Consider the following 6,213-nt stretch of genomic DNA (forward strand, 5'->3'; position numbering starts at 1 on the left):
TTTTTTTTTTTTTTTTTTTTAATCTCAACTTCACTTGTAATTCCTAATGCCTTATTATGATTCTAAGTACAATATTTTTTTTTTGTTAATTGCAATGATGGGTTACAATGTTTTCTTTCAATTTCAACTTAGTTGCAATTTCTAATGCTTTATTATGATTCTAAGTATAGTGTTTAGTATTGAGTTAATATGTTAATTGCAATGATGGGTTATAATGTTTAACTGGTGATGCTGATTGCTTCTGCCGATTATTATGAGTTACTAATTATTTTATAATTTGATTTTGAACATTTACATCTTCGTCGGGACCTAGATGTTTTTCTGCAACCAGAACATTCATATGCGAATTCTGCACCTTCAGATTGATTTATGAAGATTTTATGGAATTTTTAGAATCCGGCGACACTCTGGTCGCCAGAACGCCGCCTGCCACCACGATGGCACCGACGTAGCACCACCTGACTCATCCGTCTTGAATGCATGAACGAATGTATGATTTTCAGCGATTTGAGCGAATTGGATTTAGTTAGGGTTTGAGTTTCCGTCCTCAAATCGAGGGAATAAAGGCAGATTTTGGGTTTATTTTGATGAAATTGAATTAAAGTTATGAAATGGCTGCCACCTTTGCAAACTAAAACACGTCAATAAGAAATCACCTTCACATCAGCAAGTTATTACCTATAACTTCAAAGCAACCTGTAAAAAAGTCTAGGCGAATTTTTTTTTTTTATGGTTTATGCATTCAAACAACAATTATGAAAGGTTAGTGTGTGATATGAAGAATCGGTTTTGGTTTAGGGTGCGGAATTAAACTTTAGCCAAAAATAAATAAATAAATAAAATAGAACTATGTATGTTACCAACAAGACTCGAACCCTGGCGTGCCGATAGGAAAAAGAAGGCTCAAACCACTTAGCTAGAAAGAAAGTTATAAACTAAGGGATGCCCTTTAAGGTGAGAGAAGGCACCCTATTTATATTGTTGTAGGGATCACGGATCGTTGACAAATGGACCACACCTGACAGCCTTCATTCTTAGCCACACACGCGTGTCTCCCCACTACTTTGTTTTCAGTGCACTCCTATGCATAAATGGAGCTTCCTGCCCTTTAATACATAAGATCTTGAGTGGTTTAGTGGTAGAATTAGTGATGTTATGCTTGAGGATGTGGGTTTGAATCTTGTTGGTTGTATTTTCTTTAATATTTTCAATACTTTCCCATAAAATGGGTCCCCCGGGATCCCGTGGCCCCATAAGTTATTACTGTAACTAGTATTTTCAATTGATGAAATTGGTTGGATCGATTATGTTTTTTGATGCTTTCCTTGCTTGAATTAGAGCAAATAATTGTTCAATTGCTCGTGCGATGCACAATTACATTTTTTTTATTGTATATTTAGATAATAAAAATAAAGATGAAATTATAAAAAATTTTAATATTGAACATATACATTTATTTGATTATAAGATTAGTTCAAAAGTATTACTCAATTAATCGAATAATATATGACTTGTTTGTCTATAATTATCTTAAAAAGATCGATATGTAATATGACTTATGTAATTATATTATTACTAAAACAAATATGGAAAAAATGATAAATAATTTAATTATAATTATTATAAAAATATATTCAACGGCTAATGTTTATCTTAATTACAATAATAAGTATTAGGCAATTATATTAGTCAGTTACACTAATATATGTGCAATTATACTTTTATAACTTAAGTATATTCATTTTCACCATATCGCATTTAGTGTTTTCTTCCTCCTCCATATTTGACTAAATTAATTTTAATTATTATAAAAAATCTAACAACTCATGTTTAATTAATTTTTTTAAAGTTTAAATAATTTAAAGTTTTCAAAAGGAAAGTGTAATTATTTTTTTAAAATGTTTAAATAATTTTTTGTCAATTAGTAATATCCTTTTCTTTTTTTAATTTGCCTAATTTCCGTTTTCTTTTCTATTAGGATCTTTTTGAATTTTCAATTAATTAGTAAAATCAGTTTTCTTTTCCATTTTGTCTTTACTATTGTTTAGGCGATAATTTCACAAAGGATGATTTTATTTTTATTAATAGTAGTATAGATATAGAAGTATAGATAAGTATTCAAATTATTATTATTAGTGTAAATAATAATTAATAAATTATTTTTTCTTATAAAATTACGCAAAATTTGTTTCCATTATTCTCACAATGATAATGATTTAATTATTCTCATAATTTGATAAATAAAATTTTGTTACCAATTAAACGTTATTAGTTTTTTTTTTACCAATTAATTAATAATATTAGTTTGTTCAAGAAAATTGAAATGAGAGATTTTACTTTTATTAATAGTATTGATATGTGAATATAGAAACATGCAATATTACCAATTAATAGATATTAGTTAATTTTCATTTGAGTTAATTCCAGCAATGGTCCTCTGAGTATAGTGATTTCCCACATTTGGTCCTCGACTTTTAATTTGGACAATTTAAACACTTGACTATAATTATTTTTCCAATGTTAGTCCTTCCATCTAATGGGTGTTAACTCAATGTCTATTTGGGGGGTAAATACATCATTTCACGTCTATTGTGTATAATCCCTCTTCCTTCCCTCTATAAACATGATACTCATCCGCAGGCTTGGATTTATTCGAAGCCCTAGAAGTGAAACTCCTTAAATTGCAACACCTCTGTATACAAAATAGTCATTGAAGTATTGTTATCAAATTCCACAGCCCATAGCTTAAACAATAGAAATTGTAGCACCTCCACCGCCCATAGCTTAAACAATAAAAAAATCTCATTCAAATTCAATAAATCTCTTCATTAATATCAAATTTCAAAATTATAATACAAACCTGGAGGTGGATGTGCGGCGTCCAGATAGTAAGGATGTTTCTTCTTCTTCCTAGCACAGAATAGGCAAAGAACTACGACGGATAGCAATAATATTTTATTCATTGAAGACGAAGGCGTGTTGCCGGAATTTGGAGACTTTGGTGAAGGTTGCGATGGTGCTTATGAAGGCGGAGATTGTCTTGCAGAGTTGCAGTCGACGCCGGCGGGCGGTCCTCCTACAGGGACAGCTGACGGAGATGGCGTCGATGGAATCAGTAAGGCGTCGGGTGTCCTGGTTGGGGCGGGGGACTGCGGCGGAGCTGGTGAGGGAAGAATCCGTAGGTTACGGGGCGGAAGGAGTCGGCGGAGGAGAAAATTGCGGCGATTGATGCGGCTGAGACGACGGGGGCGGCGATGATGATGATGAAGCCGGCGGAGACAATTCTGGGAAGAAGATGAAGAAATCGCCATTTTCATACACAATAGACATTAAAGGACCTATTTGCCCCTCAAATAGACGTTGAGTTAACACCCATTAGACGGAAGGACTAACATTGGAAAAAAATTATAATCAAGTGTTTAAATTGTCCAAATTAAAAGTCGAGTACCAAATCACCAAATGTGGGAAATCATTATACTCGGAGACCCTTGCTGGAATTAACTTTTTTCATTTTACATTTTCTTACCAAATAAGTTTTATTAATTATTTGACCAATAAAATATTTAATTAATTGATTAAAAGTTTGGGTTGGAAAATAAAATAGAAGGATTTTTACTTTTATATATAATATAGATTTACTGGCCCGTTAGTTATTATTGTAATTCACCACTCACCTGACCCCACTTAAAAGTTAGTGTACCTTTTAAAATTTCATCACTTCCAATATAAATTATTGATTTTCATCTTAATAAAAATTCAAATAATATAAAATAAATTAAAGTTCAAAATCCATAATAAAAATTAATATAATATAAATATTATAACATAATAATTTAATTGTTCAAAAATTTTAAAGAAATACATATTTATCAAAATTTAAATAAATTTCATTCATTCAAAATTAAAATTAATAGTTAAAATATTGGGCGGACAAAAATTTATATGCATGGTGTGTGTTTAGTTTATGTATATATACATTCAATTTAAACATGTGATATGTATTAATTTTAAAATCTATCACGATCAATCAATTAGTATCACCCAACAAATTGATCCATATGTGAGCTGGCCTGACTTAAATGAATATCTGTGGTTTGGATTATACCACGCATGTGTTTATAGTTCTTTCCTGAATATGTTTACATATTATATATATTTTTAGAGTTAATTCCATTTTTGGTCCTAGATTTATATGTGACAATCCACTTTTAGTCTCTTTTTATCACAATGTCCTTTTTTTTGTTCCTAGTATTATTGTGACATGGCCATTTTTGGTCCTCCGTCAAAAAAATCATTGAAATACAGTTGAATATAAGGACCTTTCGATCTTTTTTTATACAAAGTAAGTTGACCGGCTATATTTTTTATGTTTGTTGTTTTGAAAAAATCCATAACTGAAGACCAAAATGCCCTTGTATTTTATGAAATTTAAACTGTTTTGTTAATAGAGGACCAAAAATGGTCATGCCATAATAATAATAGGACCAAAAGTGGATGTTTTGAAAAAAAAAGAAGACTAAAAATGGATTGTCACCTATAAATCTAAGACAAAAAATGGAATTAACTCTTTATTTTTATATTATACTATATATGACCTTCTAGTAATGTTACGTTCGGAAGTTTGAACTCATTATCACAAGTAAGCTAGATATTTTATAGATGATAAACTTGAATTTAAATTTTAATTGTCATTCATAAATATAGAGAGAAAAAGTAGTATTCATGGATACAATTAAAAACAAGAAATTATAATGTAAAGTAAATTTCTATAGTTTGTTTGTTGCTTCCTTGATGCTAAATAATAAATGATATTGAATGTGGCCTGGTCTTAATTAATGCAATCTGAATCCTTTTACATTAAAAGCGTTCCTATTTTCACCCTTGACATTAAAAACTTTCTCATTTTCACCTTTGAGAGTATTAAAAGCGTTCCCATTTTCACCCTTGACATTAAAACTTTCTCATTTTCACCTTTGAGAGTATGCCAAAGCAAAGTGTAATAAAAGACTTGGCCGCATTTAGGGTGTGTTTGGAAACCCGGAAAATGATTTCTGGAAATCATTTTCCAGGTTTTTGGTGTTTGAGAAGAAGGGAGAAAATAAAGTCAATGGAAATGAACTTCTTGGTCAATGGAAAATAAGCCCAATTTTATGGAAAATGACTTCCCCTTTTTTTTTGGGGAAGTCATTTTCCAAAGTTTGCTTCTTCCTTCTCCTTTGCTTCTTCCATCTCCTTAGGCCTCCTAAATGCTTTAACTTATTCATCTTCATCCCATCTTCTTGACATCTTCAACTTTTTCTTTTTGTTTTTAAGTAATAATTTATTTTTCTTTATTATGAGATAGATATTATGAGTTTTATTTTTTTTTATTTGACATCTGAAACCAGTCGGCTACTTTTATTTTTTATTATTTTTTTAATTTTTTTATGAGATAGATATTATTTTGTTGTGATTTTTTGTGATTATTTTATTTTTTGGATTGTATATTTGTTATAAATGTTGTTACATTTAAACAAATTAATTAAAATATTCAATTATATAATTCTGTTCATTTTCCTACCCATTTTCTGGAAAATGAGCCAAACACACCAACACAGTTTTCTGTTCTGCAACCAAACACAAGAAAGGAAAATATTTTCTGAAAAATGACTTATTTTCCAGAAACCATTTTCCTGCTTTCCAAACACACTCTTAATTTTATTGTGTAGTAAATGCGGGGCATATATTTGAATAGAGTTTTATTATGTGTAATTTAGTGATAATCTTGACCCGAAGTAGTTTGAAATTAATTTATTGCATTCATTGTTGTTCCATTCTTGTAATTTTACAACTCACCTAGGGGTGAGTGTACATTTTAAAAATTTGCATCTGCTCTATGATGTGAATATATACTAATTTTTTTATATTAATAAATAATTCAGGCAAATCAAGGCATTATATTGGAGGAGGCGAACACCATACTTAAGAAAGGGCTTGCAGAGTCAAAACTAATTTCAGAGCAGTCTTCTAAAAATGTGCAGGAAGCCAAACTAAGAGAGCAGGAGTTGTGTCGAACATTGGAGGTGGGGATAAGCTCTCTGCAGGGAGAGCTTGCATCTCTGAAGGGTAACACTGTTATAAATAACTATTTCCTAACATTGATTTATATAGTAAAGGTTGCAATTTCATAAGAGACTCACGTTGATGATTAGTGATGTATAAAGACGGAATTAC

General features: G+C 30.4%; 1 long non-coding RNA gene across 1 annotated transcript in view; it reads left to right on the forward strand.

Annotated features, from left to right (window-relative positions):
- The window catches only part of LOC116005274, a 1,791-nt gene extending 1,179 nt beyond the window's left edge, over positions 1–612 (forward strand). Inside the window, exon 2 of the long non-coding RNA XR_004094922.1 lies at positions 314–612. This is a non-coding gene — a long non-coding RNA (uncharacterized LOC116005274). The remainder of the gene's footprint in view (positions 1–313) is intronic.
- The last annotated feature ends 5,601 nt before the right edge of the window (positions 613–6,213 follow it).

Source organism: Ipomoea triloba, chromosome 14 (assembly GCF_003576645.1).
Source record: "Ipomoea triloba cultivar NCNSP0323 chromosome 14, ASM357664v1".
NCBI classification, from domain to species: Eukaryota; Viridiplantae; Streptophyta; class Magnoliopsida; order Solanales; family Convolvulaceae; genus Ipomoea; species Ipomoea triloba.